General features: G+C 41.7%; 1 protein-coding gene across 1 annotated transcript in view; it reads right to left on the reverse strand.

The window, feature by feature from the left end:
* The window catches only part of LOC146979075 (retinoic acid receptor beta-like), a 128,367-nt gene that overhangs the window by 85,103 nt on the left and 25,232 nt on the right, over positions 1-18,032 (reverse strand). The gene's annotated exons all lie outside the window — the stretch shown is intronic.

Below are 18,032 nucleotides of genomic sequence, written 5' to 3' on the forward strand. Positions count from 1 at the left end.
GAAAATATTAGGAAACAAATAAGAAAAGTTAACTCAGTCAAACAGTCATGAACCAGGTTTGAGACAAGGGTTCTGGACTGCTGTACTGATGGGAGAGAGGGTCCCATGTGGTGCATTGTGAGAGAAGGACGTTTTACCCAGCTCAGTTCTGACGAATGGAATATGACCCAACAATCAGTTCTGTGAGTGGGTACCAATGTTTTGTGATTTTATAGTTAACAGAGATGATAAATAAAGAGACAACAACTGTGACAGGGCTTTAAAAATGGATAAAAACCAATGCTGTTTTCCCCGTACTGTCAGAAATGACCAGCCGACATTTTGATAAAGAGTGCCGTGATGAGTATTATATGAATCATTGGAAATGAAATGTAAGGCTGAGTGGTAAACAGCATCCTGTGGAATCAAAGTGGAACTAGCAGCTCTTCCATAGATGGCATATCCATAGTCTAAAACAGAGAAAAAATTGTGTCTCCAATTTTTTTCCTGTGGTGAGTAGGGAAACGGTGCTTATTTCTGTATAGAAAGCCAAGTATTGTTCTTAGTTTAGCAATGAGGGTGGTGATATGGTGCTTAAAATTAAGACAACTGTCCATCCAGATGCCAAGGTATTTGTAGTTGGAAAGAAAATTGTGGTTGCACAGCTTTTAAGGCTTCAGTAACTGGTTAAAGCCTTCAATATGAGGCAATATTCGCATTTCTATAGTGTTTGCCCTTTTTTGTTGTGAAACTTGTCTTAAAAAGGTGTTAATAGTAACCAGCAAATTTGTAATTTTGATATATGTTATGGAAATGCAAATAAAAGGTCAAATTTGTGTTACAGAGCAAAAGAAAATGTTAAGCCCATTTATTTTCAAGTGAAAATTTAAGATACCAAAAACGCCCGATGTGACATATATGCAACATTCCAGATCTCTGACAATAGGTGGCGCTATTTCAAAAAAACTTCAAAAATGTGTTCCATGCATTCAACTTGGTCTGTGTTTCACCCCACTTAATTTTCCTTCAAGGATAAATGGGTCTGGGTTCTTATGGGTTAAAACCTAAAAACAGGCCAGTGGCCACCCTATCACACTCGCTTTCACACTCTCTCGCTCTTTATTCTGACTCAGTGGACGACTCTGATTAATATTTCAACAATAGCATTTGTGTGAAATTTTGTCATACTGTAATTGCTATGTGAGGTTTTGAGTTGTGGCTAATATGTTTTTGTGAGGTCACACTGACCTGGACCTTTGCCCCTTGACAACCAAAATCCAATCAGTTCATCCTTCAGTTCAGGTGAGGATTTTCAATTTTTCCATTCTTCTTGTTCTGTAAGAAAAGTGTATTTGTCCATAAAGTTAGATTAACTTTGATTAAATTATTAAGTTAGTAATTTGCAAGCTGCCCAAACATGTGTTGTCATGGTTAACACACAGTATACTGTAGTAAAATTACAAACACTTCCCTTAAAATCATTCTACATTTTTAAAATGCATATACCGGTATAACATTTAAATAGTAAAAATTTGCATACAGATAGAAACGATTTGATAGTAGACTTTTCACTGAGAGTCTCAACATATTGGTTCCCTGATATACTCCATGGTAGAAGTGTAAACTGCCTTCAGAGATCATGCAGATCTCTGATTAGTAAATCTATAAACAAAACCCAAAGTTCATAGATGAACATATCAATGTTGCTGCTGAATGGGAAACATGGTTTGATAAACCATTTCTGATCCTCAGCTGCACCATTAGAGATCGAGTTAAAGTTAGAAGCACAAGACTCCCATGGTCATGACAGGGCATTTCAAGTCAAGTGCACATTATTGTCTGCTCTGTACAAGACAATAGCTAATAACCATTGACTGTGCTTGCGGATTGTGATTGGTTAAAGATGTGTACTGCTGGCCAGAGGTATGGAAAAAAGGCTCATTACAAACTAGAAGGCAATAAAGTGAGCTCATTTACTCCTAACAGCCTAACTACCTTCAGCAATGGGTCCCCTGCTGGAAATTTGGGTCGATGAAGAAGCAGTAATTACACTTCCGTCTAAGTGTCTTAATGTGACTGCCTCCATTGTTTACTTCTCTGTCTCCTACAAAACACTGGCTGATGGATCGTTTTCATTTCCCCTCAAATTTGTGAGTGTGTGTGCGTAACTGTGTGTCACCACATGCATGTACTGTACACGTGTGTGGATTATTACTTTTCCATATTATAAGATGAGATCATCAGTCTAACCCAATTTGTTTGCTCTCTCTGGCAATAGCCCTTTACAAAATTTGTTAATGGTAATGTTTTTTTTAGTTTTGTATTCTATCTGTGCTATAGTACAAACTCGTATAATAATGTTTTTTTCATCATTCTCTCTACAGAGAAATCATCTGTCAATCTAATAGTATGACCGGTACACTATTATACCTGACTGAATAGAGACACTGGTTATTTGGTCAGGGCCACCTTTACTGGACTCAGTAAGTCAAATCATTTTAACTAAACGTCTGGCAGAACTTTTGTGCAGCATTCAACAATGATGAAACTTGATGAACAAATTTGTGCAGCTGCAACTGCAAACCTCAGGAGATGGGTGAAAGCATCACAGTGGCACCGCAGATGACAAGTTTCCTCCAAGCTTCACAAACACAGGAAGTTCTGCAGAGACTGTGAGGTCGGAGAGGCACCGGCTCTCTGTGGAGATGCAGATGAGGAAAGTTTCACTCCACCAGTGTGCGCTGGTGAAGTCAAGACAGCAGGAATTTGGGAAAAGTGCTCCTGCCCATTAACCTGCACAGTCTCTGTTTTTTAACCACAAAACTTGAAACTCTCATCATAAACTGTAAACCTTTTTATTCTCCCTGGGAGTTCTCCCTTTTATTGTGAGCTCGTGTTTAAAGGATAATTACCGTTTTTTACAATCTGGACCTTATTTCTAGCATAAAATACGATCATTTACTCATCCAGATAACTTTGGTGTCATTACAAGTCGTTCCGAGCTCTAGCCGAGAGCCGTGTATATCCGTATGATGCGAGAACACGGGGCACGCAATGCAGCCTCTAAATAACACATTATCCGCCACGAAACTTGTTCATTTCACCAATATTTTGTTATGATACGCTAGTGCTATTCCCCTTTGAGTCCGGGGTTAGCTGTTATCAACATCCGGGGTCTGTAGGTTGACCTACTAACCTCTGACCTAGATGATGTCATCTCCGACCGCGGTGCGGCGCGGCTTGTTGCTACCGTTAATACTATGGTTCGTTTCTGCGTGTTTCTGACTTGAAAAGCATGTTTGTTGGTGCACTTTGTTTATTGCTAGTCTCATGTAACAATTGTATTTTGGGTTCATGTAGCATACTGCCTACCTACTTTTTTGTTGCTGGCTGATCTAACGCCATTTTGTTGCATGCAGTTCTTGTTAATTCTTTATTTTTTCCTACTACTGACAGTATTTGATGCTGGTTCACAGCGTAGGCTATAGCAGCTTTATTTTGACATGTAGTTACCTACACATGAACGCACCTAGCGTACCTTTTAATATTTCTTGTTACATGTATGTTGAATATAACTACTAGGCCTACTTCTTAGTGTTATGTGTGTGTTCTTGTTGTATTGTGTTTATCAGAGCACGAGAGAGTGCCCATTAGAGCGAATGGCAGAAAATAATAAATTCATAATATATATAATGTTAATTGTTGGACTCTGGCCCTAAAATTGTGGGCCGATGTTGGGCCGGGCTGGGCCAGGCTCAGATGCAACAGGGCTCTAAGCTACAGTCAGAAAGCATCATCAGGCCAAAGAAGGGGTGTGGGACTGGATCAGAGGAGTGCTTCAGACCGGCATTATACATCTGTTTCAGGTGACCCAATCACAGGTGGTCAGCTCTAGGTTCAGCTGTGAATGCATCCAAGTTTTATAACCCACCTAAAATATTTGACCATATATTTTTTCATACATACTCAACATGCATTTATCATCCATCACACATCACAGGCTGTTCATATTACAGCCTACACACACTTTACATAACCACACAGTAATCCTCCTCTCTCAGCTCTTCCCCACACATTACACCACCTGTTTGTTTGTTTTACAGCTTGAGAAAGTGGTCACATTAAATACACAGTATATGTGTGTGTAGATGTGTTGGTTTCCTCTAGTTTGGATTGATTATAGCCATATGTTTGTGTTTTGTTGTCCTAGTTTTTCTATGTATCTCCCTGAACATTGGTGTGTGCTGCATGTGAGAGTCATATTCCTTCTGTACATAAACATACTCACCAATACTAATTAAGCTGATTCTGATTCCAGAGCTGAGTGAGGTAATGAGGACAGAGTTAAAAAGAAGCAGGCCATCATGTCAGTGCACCATCCATCTGTTTCTGGCCATTGTCCAGGGCAGTGGTGAGTAAGAAAGGTAGCCCACACATTCATTCTCCAACCTCCACCTCTTTCTACTGGATCCCAGGCCAGATGGACTGTGTAATTGCTCGCCTGAAGTCCCCCCCCCCCCACCTCCACCCTTTGGGCAAGATGGGACTGAGGTGGACATGCCGAGAAAATCTTAAAAGGGAGGCCTTGCATGATCAGATTCTCAAACCACCTCATCTGGCACAGATCAACAAAGAGGAGCAGTTGATCTACATCTAATTCATCTGGATTATTAAGTTTTTATCAAGACAGCTGCTACAACACACGCAATTACGGCTTGTTACAGTATTCAACTAAAACCTAAGAAAATTGAATATTTGCAGCAGTAAATTATAAGGTCCCTTTTCATGCTCAACTTCAGAATTCAGTCATGGGCCAGATTGGAAGGTTTGGTGGACTGGATTTGGCCCACGTGTCGCCACTGACAACCACTGGCGTAGGCCAGCAGGATGCAACCCAGCCTTTTCTTAAAGCCCCAGTATGTAACTTATTTGGCTTTTTATTGGCAAAAATCAAATATTGCTTTCATAAATACGTATTTCACTGAAGTCAAATCACACCCGCATACAAATGAAAGCTTTCTCGTACCTTAGAATGAGTTGTTACAAGTCGTTACAAATACAAAAGTGAGCGACGCACCGAACCGAGGCTGCCATGTTGCATCGCCATTTTTTACGTTCAGTGGCAGCGTGACCGTAGGTAACCATAGAAACTCAGCGGAGCTGTCGGCTCGGGGAGAAAGTTTTCCAGGTAGCGCCTGTTAAAACTGTCACCACTGTGTAGTGTGAGGAAGGACGGAGGCACTGATGTTGCGTTCAGGTGCAGTCAGGCAGACGGCCGTCGGCAAACCAACTGGATGTCATTTTACTGGACGAGAGAAAGACGGTAAAACGTGGGTCAGGTAAACAATACGATATCACCATGACAACATATTGTCACACCTGTATTGTTTTGCCTCGTGCTGGCGGACCACTTGTTTATCCTGTTACATGCAGCGTCTGTTGTCTGTCTGACGTCTGCCCGATTTCACGTGAATGCAACATCAAGAATATGTTCTAATATGCAACCGCACCGCTAGATGGGGGGAATTCCTACATATTATACCTTTGTCTTCCGGTGCTCGCCATCCTGTGCTTACCTCATGTGTCTAACTTGTGTCTGACTGCACCACCCGTGTCTTGTTTCTTCATGTATTTAACCTCAGGGTTTTGTCTGTTTGTCTGCGTTCGTCTTCTGTGCGTGTGCTGTATGTTCCTGTGTTCCTGCTTCACTTTGCCTGCAAGTTCTTTTTCTCCCTGTGACTTAAATAAATCATTTTTCTTGTACCTCATCAGCTTCCATGCCATGTCTGCATGTGGGTCCAGTATTGATTTTTTTTTTTTTGACAACTCTATTACCTAATATTCTTGCCAAGAAGTGAACCAGCATCACTATGATGTAAACTGTGTTGTAACTTGATTATAATTGATTATTTATGTCTTATAGTTGTTAACAACCAATGTAATAACAACTATAAAGCATTATGAAAAATCGTATGATGAGGTACAGTTTTCTGCTTTGTTCTCCTCACAATAAATTTGATTTTATTTTCTTTGGATTTCACCATGTCTGTATGTGTGTGAGTGTGTAAGTGCTAGTGTGTGTGTGTGTGTACATTCATGTTTGAGATGGCCATCAATAGAAAGAGTGCGGAGGGAGAGATTAGGTGACTTTGTGTGCTAATCCTTGTGAAATCACGGGCTCCAGGGGGCGAGGTGGGGAGATGGGCGAGTGCCTCTCTGATCAGAAGGGCTGCGGCTCACCATGTGAAGCTGCCTGAACGCACAGTAATCCCTCCCTGAGCCACAAAGAAGCCCATCACACTGATGGGTAGGTCCCCTCACTGCTAACACCATGGCTGCTGCCTCAACTGTTCTTCATGGCCTGGACTGGGAAGACAGGCAGGTGAGGTCAGAGCTGAGGTGATGGTTTAGTGAGGAGACATGAGAAGAAAGTTGAGTCTGCCGTTAAATAACCAATGTGATCATTGCTTTGCTTTTGTCCAGGATCCTGAGGTCACATACTGGACATCTTTCTTGTGGTTCACCCACAACTGTGTCAACATTTCCACTCTCTGAGTTACAGCATTGCATAATGTCCAGAAGTGTTTTTGCAGAACATTATGATGTCACAGTGAAGTTGACCTTATGCTGCATTCAAACGGACAAGTATTCGATCTTTCCAACCTCCGACTTCCGACTTGAAAAAGTGCAATCCAACGTCACCTCAAGTCGGAGTAAAAAATCTACCCCAACTTCACCAAGAATCAGTTGTCTGACTTCACACAACAATCTTAACCCATGCAGAGGCACACAGTCAATAGTAAATCATCAATTAAAATGCATTTAAATGCCAAAATACACTGAAATGTTCGTTTTTAAAATTGTTTTTGTTCCCTTTGTAATGTTTTTATGCCTTACATAAAGCACTTTGAATGCAAAGTTTTTTGGTTATTCTGACGTGGTGCGTCTTGAACGCGTCAAAGTCGGAACTCTGAGTTTTCAACTGGGAAATATCCGAGTTCTGACTTGTCTCAAACGTAACATTAGACCAATTAGATGTACAGGAAAATGTCTTCCTTCATTTTATCCTTATAGAAATTTGTTGTCTAAACCTGTGGTTCCCAACCTCCAGTCTGCGGATCGGTACTGGGCCGTGGATCATCTGGTACTGGGCCACAGAGAGAGAATGAAAAGATATAAAATCGTTTGTTTTGTTTAATTTACACTTCCGGTTGTTTCGTTATGGAAATTTTGCCACTTCTGTCTGTGCATCTTCCCAGCGCTTTGCAAATGACAGGCAGGTCCACAAGCATAAAAGAATAAAGAACACACGTGGCTGGGAGAGACTCAATAATGAGATGACAAAAGACCTGACAACTGCCAACAAAAATAAAGATGTTTTTTTACAGTAAAAACAACAGCAACAAAAAACAAAACAGCAACAAAAAACAAAAACACAAAGCCAAAACAAGAAACAAACAAGCAAAGCAAACAAGCAAACAAACACAGGAAGAACAAAAAACAAAACAACAACAACAAACACTACCCAGACATCTACAAAAATGCCAAAGTGTTAATATGTTCAGCAATGGGGCCCCAGACACAGTCAGACTCTACGGATGGTGTAACAGTACCCGGATTGCTACAAAGCCTTCTAGGTGTATCCCTGAGACCATTTCCCTGAGCCATCTGGAAAAGCTAGGAGGGTCAGTAGCCTTCCAGTCGTTAAGTATCAACCTTTTTGCCACCAAAGTGCCAAATCTGATGGTCACCTGCATAGGGCGTGGAAGTGGAAAAAAGGCTTCGGAGCAACCAAACAGTACTGTCTCCAGCTGCAAAAAGAGAAGATCTGTTGCCAAAAAGAAACAATCTTTGGACAGAGCCAAAACATGTGCCCCAGGTCCCTATTCCTTGGTTGCACCTGTCACAAATATTGGAAACATCAGGATACATTTTACTGAGTTTTACCTTGGAATAATGTATAAATAAAGATGTTTTAAAAGAAAAAACAAGAGCCCTGTTTAAATTATGTGTTCATTGCAACAGGTGATTCACATGCTCCAAGCCCACATGCATAATAAATGTGGCGATTGGCTCTTCATCGCTTCACAGAAAACTTAAAATCTCCCTGCCTAAAGCAGAATATCATGAGACCGCCAAAAAAGCACTGAAAACCTGCTTTCATTACAAACATATCTCTGTGAAGCGGAGTTTTCTGCAGCAACAGCAGCAAAACAAGATGACAGAGTAGACTGGACCATCACCCCCAGATGACTGATTATATATTATTATTATATTATGGTGAGTTGTAACAAAGAACGTAGCCTAATCACTGAATTAAAAATGTAACAATCCCGATTGTGGCCCACAGCAAAATTGTCCACCGGTGAAGGGTCCACGGTGATAAGAAGGTTGGGAATCTCTGGTCTAAACCACCTTTCCATGCAGGGTCAGGGGACTGGAGCCAATCCCATCTGACATATGATGAGTGTGACACACAACACATTAACTCCACTGAGAAAGTCTCCATCCGTGGGAGCCAAACCCAGAACCTTCTGGTTGTGAGGCAAAAGTGCTATACTGCACCACCATGCTAACCCTAGTAATTACATGTGTGATTGCTTGTGGAAAAATGATTTGCATCAATGAAATCTTATTAATTGGAATGTCATGGCAACTGGGAGGGCATCCATTGGTGGGTGGTTGTGGAACTCATGCAGCTGTTTCACCCCTGAGCACAGGTGTAATTAATCAACGGATGACTAGTCTGGGGCCGTTGACTCGCTGTGTTGGTAAGCAACCGGAACCAGGGCGAGAGAGACAGGCCTTTCCTTCAAAATAAAAGCACTAAGCTAAGCTAATACTGTAAAATGCGCTGAAACTTTGGAATATAATTTACATGAAAATCTCCAAGCCATTAAGTTAACTTTTTTCTTTTATTGTACTTACAAGATATTGTCTATTTTATAAGTTTTATGTTGGTGAACACTTTTACTTTGGTAAACTATTAAAAGTAAACAGAAACCAGGCTCTTCTCCTCTCTGAAGAGCCTGGTGACGTGAGGCTAATTGATGACTGAGTTCTATTTTGCTTCATTTTCCTGGTATTCATGTCTGTTGCTGTCACAGAGTCATAGCTTACTAAAACAGTTCAATAGAACACAGACACATAATGGCACTTGTGCTTTTCCTAAGTACACCGACATTATTAACACAAGTCTACTGGCTCCAGTTATCTTAGAGATGTTCTAAACTTTAATTGTCTGGAAATCAATTGAATGAACAAAGAAGGTTTTTTTAAGTATACAATAGCCTAGGTAACTTCAATAAAAGCTTTTATGTGAATGTTTATTATAAGTTATTATAAATCTGCACATAAAATGAAATGATTCACAGATCTGTCGCCATCGTGCCTTGGGAACATTTTTTAAACATGAAACGCTGAATGGAAAAATGAGGTTTTGATCCGCCCGCCGTTTTAACAGTTAATTTATCTGGAGAAATATGGGAGAGTCCTAATTGATAAATTGATGAACAGAAGCCTCGTTCATTTTTTAAAATCCCCCAAAAGTAAATAAGTTCTGTCCCCAATAAGTGTTGGGAAAACTGCAGGCTGGTACCAAATGGCAGAACACAGACGCCTAATTCAATCAGAAATCCCTCGGGCGGCCGAGCATGGCTAACTACATCATAGTTAAGCATCTTGATTTTGTCAGAATTATAGAAAATGACAAGTGAACTTGGAATGAACCACAGAGTCAGGGTGGAATCCTCGTATTGGCATTTCATAATCTAAGCAGGGCGGTGCCAGAAAATCAATACTCTCAGTCTCCTTTTCTGCTGTTTTCTCCCCGAGTCTCAAGAAGACTCAAGATCACGGCACAGTAACACAATAACAAACACAGACGCCGTTCAGCCACGAGGCACGCGTAAATACTTACAGTAGTGTGGAGACCCATTGCTTTCTCAATCTTTAAATGTGTGATCACTGCAGGCTACATGAAATGTGATTTCATCTGCTCATGAACTGTGTTAATCTCCACAACATTATCCCTACACATGAGATTCACAAACAGAGAGACTGGGTGAGTTAGAGTACAGCTGGGTGGGTCTGGTATATGAAACATGAGACCAGTGTTGTGACTGACAGTAAGTCACAAAACTGTGTTCATGGCTCTACTGTGTTGTTACTGTGAAAAAGGACTAATATTGCAATGTGGTATTGCAATACACAAAATGGTGTTTATGATGAGTCCCTGCTAGTGCTACACAGTTCATGTTTACCCTTTATATCCAATGACAGTTGGTTTCATGTCTTTCATTTGAAGTGTTGATCCAGAAGAGGATGCAGTAAATTTCTGGTTCCCAGTAGTTTGACATCTTTTCTTTCTGGTAACAACAGGTCAGATGAGAGGAAGCCTGTCTTCTGAATGGCTGGCTGTTTTCTGAGTGGTTTGCTAAAAATACAGCAGCTTTCAGTGAAACATTGGGAGCAGCTATGGTGGGGCTTAGAGCAAGGGCAGAGTAATGACTGCTTTGTTGTGACATCACAAAGTTACAGAAATCCAGATGGGTGTACTACGAAGTGAGTTTAGTGGGTTAGCAAAGTTTTTTTCCCCACTGTTTATTCATGTTATTTGTCTAACTGTGTTCTTAACGGTGTTCTTAACTTTTTAACTGTGTTTTAAATGTGTTTTTGTTTGCTTTTGCCCTGAAATCTGCTGTGTTTCTAGTTTCTAGTCACCCAGTCAACCTGTTGTGACTGGCGCTCCAGAGAGTTAGCAGACTGACTGCAGATGTCCTCTATCTTCTTTTGAATCACCACTGCATAGGAGTGAGAAGTGGAACTTCACATCAGTGACGAATGATACAAAAGATAACTTTTCAAATACCTAAACTGCTAGAAAAATTCAAAGCCATAGTCGAAGCGATGTTGGGTGAAAATGACAGAACTGGAGCTTCTGGTGAGTTATGAGATGAGTCAGAGGCTGAGCTGTCACGCAAACACACGCAATAACAACAATAAGCTGTCAGTAATATGTTACTGACAGCTAACGTCAGTGCAGTTGGAATACATACTAATGCTTGTGTAAAGGTAATGGGTCACTGAAATCAACTAGAAATATCAGTATCTAGTCATTGAGGAAGACACCAACAGCCTGTAGAAGAAGTGCTGGGAGCAGGGTTCATGGGTGTGGGCCACAGTGCAGTGCAGAGCTGGTCAAATGCTAAATTAAAGAAGAAGTAAGCGATATTTTTGTGTTAATATAAGTCTTAAATAGTTAAATCTTCCGACAGCAATCACTTACATAGAGTGTTTGGACCGAAACACGGGTCTGTCAGTCACTCTGCTCTGCTCTGAGCCGAGGAGAAAACTTTTCTCGTATCCTACAAGTTTTATCCAATGAGGAGAGAGAACGGCATGAAGGGCTGTGTGTGCAGCCAAGGGATGCGCGTGAATGTGGTGACGTAGGGACGAGGACCAATAGATCCATGACGAGGGCGGGGGCTGCTAACTCCATTGGCTGACAAGAAATTATGCTGCGTTCAAGGCAACTCGTAACTCGTGTTTTTCCGACCTGTGAACTCGTACCAGTTTGATCTGGTACGAGTTCACGGGTCAGAAGTTACGAGTGGCCGTTATAGTGACTTTCACAGGTAAAACAGGTCGGAAAAACACAAGTGGGTTGCCTGGAACGCTACAAAGTCGTAAGTCGTGACTTGAAGCTGTAATTTACGGTTACAAAAGCCTGCCTGGAACGCAGCATTAGCCAAAACGACCGGATCGCTTACTTCTGCTTTAAATGAATAACTTCTCATCATAGTGAACAGGCCTGTCTGACATCTATAGTTGGAGTGTTCCATAGCCTGTTTATCTTGTGTGAGTTCACAGTCACCTTTTACCTCTGACCACCAAATTCTAATCAGTTAATCACTGAGTCTGAGTTTCACTGTTTGTGCTGAATCTGGAGAAATTCCCTGATGGTGTTAATTGAGGTATCTATCATTCACAAGATTTGACCAGACAGCCTGAACACAAAAAGATCCCTTCTCTGGCTGTCTACAGTACAGAATGTACAACTTCAGTGTAGATGTGGATATTCTGTCTACAAAGGTAGCTCTTTGTCCTGCAGAGGAAAATCCTTATATTACACGTTTTTACATCAGATATTTTTTTGTTCTTGCAGTTGAAACTTTGGCCTGTTGGTGACAGAGGAAATGGCTTACCAGACAAACTAACTTACATCAGCATCTTTGTCAGAACTGGAGTGGATTTTATTTCTCCCCTATAACAACTCTCTTCATACACTTTAACAACTGCCTGGATCTTATTACTATGCTTCCTTCTTTGAGTTTTAAACCATAAACTTTAAAGATTTATGAGTGTAAAGATGTTTTTCAGTGAAAACAGGCTTTAGTTCATCTTGCCCTGCTTCTGTTGTGAATGCAGTAGTTTCCCAATCGCAACACAAACACAGGGATGTGGGGAGAAAGAAAAACACACATTGGAAAAAGTAGGCAAACAGAAAAACTCAGAGGGACTCCTTTCAGTGCAAACAAACTTACTTTTCATCAGGTGCTATTTCATGTCCCATTCACATTTATTGGATTGAGTCCATGCAACATACCCAAGGTGCTAACAGGGGCTGATTACTCCAATCAGACTTGCAGGCCCAGAACAGGGGTCACCCAGGGGACAGGTATGCAGAAGGGCCTTCCCCAGAGCTAACTGCCAGCAGGCTACAGTCTTGTTTAGCTTTTTTGTTCCAATAACCACAATAACATTTTGAGTGTAGAGGTCTAACATTTTAATGTCAAATGCCCATACTGACCATGGTGTGTCCAGTAAGGTCACAAGATGATTAGATCAATCACAATGGGAAGAAATACCTCTGATATATTAAAAAATCATGTTCAGTGTTAAACATGTGTTGACTATACTTAAAGGATCATAGGGCAGGATTTGTGAGAAAATACCCATGCGTTTTACGTTTTTTAAATAATAATGGGTGAGGAAGCGTTCAAAACCAAAAAGAACGAGCCCACCCGCGTATCTCTCGATCGCCCTGAACGGGGTCTGTGCTGCAAAATGCGCTGCAATTCAGGGGGTGAATTTCGCGCGCTGGCCGGCGGACCTGACGTCAGCGCGTCCACGACTGCCTTCGAATGGATCAATGGAATGGATACATGAAGAGGGCAACCGCGGCAGAGCGATTGATATAGTAGGCTAACAGAGTGGCGACGCTCCCTGTTATATCAATCGCTCTGAACCACGGTGGATCCAAATTACTGTTACTGCCAGCAAACGACCCAGCACAACTGAAAGCCCTGTTAACCCCCCCCCCACCCCCCCGCCACTCTCTCTTCCCCTCCCTTGTTATAACTTCAACAACGTTATCAGGCAGGTGGACAAACGTCCTCTTTTGCCCGGACACGTCCACTTTTCACGTCCTGGCCGGCGTGTCCGCGACGCGTCCGTTTTCTTTTCTTTTTTTTTTTTATGAAATCATGAATATGTGTTGATTGGTTTTCATGGGACCGCAGACCCTGACAGATGCGGTCCGACACCCGGACCCGGCGCATTAATTCTCAGTACCGGCCTGTAGGAGCCCATACAGATCCATGCAGAGGAGCTCAGAGGAACAGACAAGCAGCCCCCTGGTGCAGCACAGTGAAGAGGCAGGTGTGTGTGTGTGTGTGTGTGTGTGTGTGTCTGTCTGTCTGTCTGTCTGTGAGAGAGCGAGAGAGAGAGAGAGAGAACCTTCAGTAAAATATCCCCCCTCCCCAGATAGGAAAGACTGTAAAGAGTAAAGTAAACAGTGAAAAGTCTGTGCGCGCTCCCGTGCCGGTGGCTTCGCTGGTTGCTGTAGTTACGCGCAGCGGCCGTCGCGTCACTGGCCGTTCTCATTAATCCTGCCCTATGATCCTTTAAAGAGTAAGGATGCACCGAATATTCAGTAACCGAATATATTCGGTCGAATATTGCAAAAAAAGTCATATTCGGCCTTCGGTGGCGTGAGTTAAAAGCAAGGCCGAATAGACTATACACCGAGTCGGCAACCAAGGAAACGTCACTTCCGGTCAGAGCCGTGGGGGAAAACAAACCATTCCCCCATAGACATACATGTGAAAACGCGGCATTTTAAACCTTTGTATAATGCTTGTCTGCTGTCATGTCTTAGTTTGAATCACTTGTATATGCTGACAAAGAGCTATATATTAAAAAAACTCATCACGATCCGGGTCGATTGTTGTCTGTACATTTTAAAATACTGGGTCTTTCACAGTCAGTCACATATAGCCTACACCGAGTCGGCAACCAAGGAAACGTCACTTCCGGTCAGAGCCGTTACACGGTTGGGTAAGATATAAAAGTTCAGGTTGTGGTTTTTCAATTTATTTGCAGTGCAAAATGGTACACAACAACTCTTAGGCATTGTCTCCGAGTGTCTAGAGCCGGCCGGCGGCGACCAAGGGAACGCCCACCTAAACGCCAGAGCCGTGGGGGAAGACACAGTTCCTCCATGTGACTGACTGTGAAAGAGCCAATATTTTAAAATGTACGGACAACAATCGACCCGGATCGTGATGAGTTTTTTAATATATAGCTCTTTGTCAGCATATACAAGTGATTCGAACTAAGACATGACAGCAGACAAGCGTTAGACAAAGGTTTAAAATGTCGCGTTTTCACACGTATGTCTATGGGGGAAATGGTTTGTTTTCCCCCACGGCTCTGACCGGAAGTGATATTTCCTTGGTTGCCGACTCGGTGTATTAGTGGCGTGTGACGCAATCAAACAACGTGCAGCAGTGTCAGGGCCGGCCCAAGGATTTTGGTGGCCCTAAACAAGATTTTTGTTTGTGGCCCACTCTAAGCGCAAACACCAAATCACTGGTTAAAACTGAATACAGACGTGTTTATGCCCTCTGAGGTTTGAGGCCATTTTCTCAACTTTTACATATTTTCTTAAATTTATCTTTTTAAGATACTTGCAGATGTAACAATACTCAAGTGTTTTATGTCTAAATATTAGAACCTCCGCTGTAAGCACACTGAGGCCAATTTGTCCTAGAACACTGTAGAAAGAAATAATTTAGGCCAAATGCTGGAAATTTGAGGTCTGCTTTTTGAAAAATTTCAAATCCCTTGTGAAAACACACCTTCAGTCATGAGAATGAACTGTTTTGGTGCTTGAAATAGGATGCATGAATACAGTAATATATAAGTGTAGAAAACAAGTCTAAAATTAACTTTTGTAAGATTACTTTTTGAGCACAAATGTTGTCATTCTGCCATTCTATTTTCACCAAATGTCTCAAATGTGAGATAAAAGAAGCTGAATATTGACTTCAAATTACATATAAAGCTCATAGCGTGCATGCAGACCTCAGGATGTTTAAATGACTTGAATGAACCCCGGTACCTTTCTGATCATGTGGCCCCCCACCTAACGGCTGTGGCCCTAAACAATTAGTGTGATATAGCGCATTTACCGTTTATGCGCGTCCTGTCCATGCGCCCGTGTCTGTGTACATACGTGTGTGTGTGTGTACGTGTGCGTGTAGTACGTGCGGTGCGACCGCATGGGAGAGAGACTGCAGGAGGGGATGACTGGCAGAGATGACAGATAGTGAAACGCTGTTTAATTAATTTTTTCTTTTCTTTTTTTTTTTTCTGTGAGAGACTGTGGCGGGCCCAAACGAGACTCAATTGATGGGAAACACTGTGCAGTGACGCGGTGACCTGGCCCCTGGTACCTGGTAAAATGTCGGCAGTGTGGAGATATTTTAAAGTGTTGGAGAGCAAGAAAAGAATTGCAGTTTGTAATGAGTGTTCAACCAAACTATCCAGAGGGAGTTCCTCTGCAAAGACTACTGCTGTAATTACTCATTTAAAAGCCAAACACCCTGAACAGCAAAGGCTACTGGAATATAAAAAATGTCAGAATATTCAATAAACATTTACTTTCTTTGAAAAACATGTCTAAAAAATTATTCTAGGCTATTTATGCAATATTAAAAAAAAGATAGTGAAAAACTTAACAACCGCATTTGGTATTCGGTATTCAGTATTCAGCCAAGCATTTAAATTTTATTCGGCTTCGGCTTCGGCCACAAATTTTCATTTCGGTGCATCCCTATTAAAGAGGCCTGGGTATCAGACACTGGGGTTGAGGTTTCGGATGAGCTGTGGGCCCCGGGACTTAAGAGGATCAAATCTTACTTATTCAATTTAAAGTCATTCATCGTTTACATTTCTCCAAGACCAAACTGAACCGGATCTTTCCTTCTGTTTCTGCTACCTGTGATAAATTCAAATCAGATGACGGGACTCTGGGTCACCTTTTTTAGTCCTTCCCTAAGCTTCAGAACTTTTGGGAAGACATTTTCCATTTGTACAGCGTTATATACAGTAAACAGTTGATCCCTGACAGTCATCTGATATTATTGGATCATTATCATTATCATTACAACAAGCCCTTATGTTTGGTATGGTCGTAGCAAAACAAGTTATTCTTAGAGATTGGAAATCAGTTTCTCCTCCCTTTTTTAAAAATTGTAAGAGTATACACACATCCCTTGTTTGGTGTGCTGGGCTAGGAGAAAGCTTCAGAAGAAAAAGAAAACAGCCCGCACAAACTCATTATGCTCCAGATTTTTTACTGACAACGTTTCGGGCTCCTCAGCCCTTCATCAGGTCATTATTATAATGTGTTTCACCCGTGTAGCTTATATTTGTAGACGCCCACCTAGTGACGTCATTGAACATGGGATCATTCACAAAAAAACATTTCCAAAATATCACAATGGCCTATATGAAGGCAGCTTACCTACTGTGAAACTTTAAACATTAATACATTATATCAAAAAAATATACAGACAGACATCAGGTTAAAATACAATCCGCCTATCATATGTCACAAAAAATGATTGATAGGAAAATCTTCATTCATGTCTTTAGGAGACATTGTGCCCAACGTGAATATCCAAAAGGATTCCCGTTGCAACAACAGTCTGTTTACATCCCCTCCTTGTCTCGGACGTTTTACATGTTCAATTCCCTGATATGTGAGAGATGCCACACTATGTTTTGCCTGCAGGAAGTGCATAGCTACTGGACTCTTCGGGTCCTGATTTCGTATGCTGCATCTATGTTCTGCAATGTGTGTTTTTAATGCTTGATTCGTTTTTCCCACATATCCCAACCCACACGGACATTTGAGTAAATATATTACATTGGTGGTAGTACACGTAATGATACTCTTGATGTCCCCATAAGGGGATGCGTATAAGTGTGGCTCTTGGCGGTAAAATGACATTGCGCGCAACTTGCGCATCTGTAATTTCCACCTGGGACACGTGTGAAGCAAGTGTCCTGTCTCTGAGGGAGGAGGTCTGATTTTACTACAATTTGTCTGATATTGGGGGGGAGGGGGGGGGCGTTTATATACAATTCTGGGCGTGTCCTTGAATGCTGTGGACAATTTTGGATCACTGCTCAGAAGGTACCAATGTTTCTTCATAACTTGTTCAAACTCCTTTCCCAAATTAGAATATTGTAGGATACATAAAGGACTGTTGTTGGAAGACTTATTCCTTGTGGCCTGAAGGTACTGGTCCTGAATTTTTCCCATGCCTGTCTTAGCCAGTCTTTTGGGTAGCGTCTTTCTTGAAAGCGCGTGTCCAAAAGGTCCGCTTGATGTTCATAGTCAATGTCTTCACTACATAGTCTACGAATGCGGTTATATTGGCTGATGGGGAGGCTCCGTTTTAAAGAAGGTGGATGAAAATTGTCCGCTCTTAAAATTTCTATCCGTGACTTTTTTATATACAGTTGTTTTGAAAAAGTCGAGAATGTCGAGATAATTAATTTCCTTCGTGTTGATTAATTTCCTTCAAACGTTGTCAGTAAAAAATCTGGAGCATAATGAGTTTGTACGGGCTGTTTTCTTTTTCTCCTCCCTGTTTTAAAGCAGAAGTAAGCGATCCGGTCGTTTTAGCTAACTTCTTGTCAGCCGATGGAGTTAGCAGTCCCCGCCCTCGTCATGGATCTATTGGTCCTCGTCCCTA

The sequence above is a fragment of the Trachurus japonicus genome, chromosome 11 (genome assembly GCF_045865225.1).
Source record: "Trachurus japonicus isolate A0001 chromosome 11, Traja_1.0".
Taxonomy (NCBI): Eukaryota; Metazoa; Chordata; class Actinopteri; order Carangiformes; family Carangidae; genus Trachurus; species Trachurus japonicus.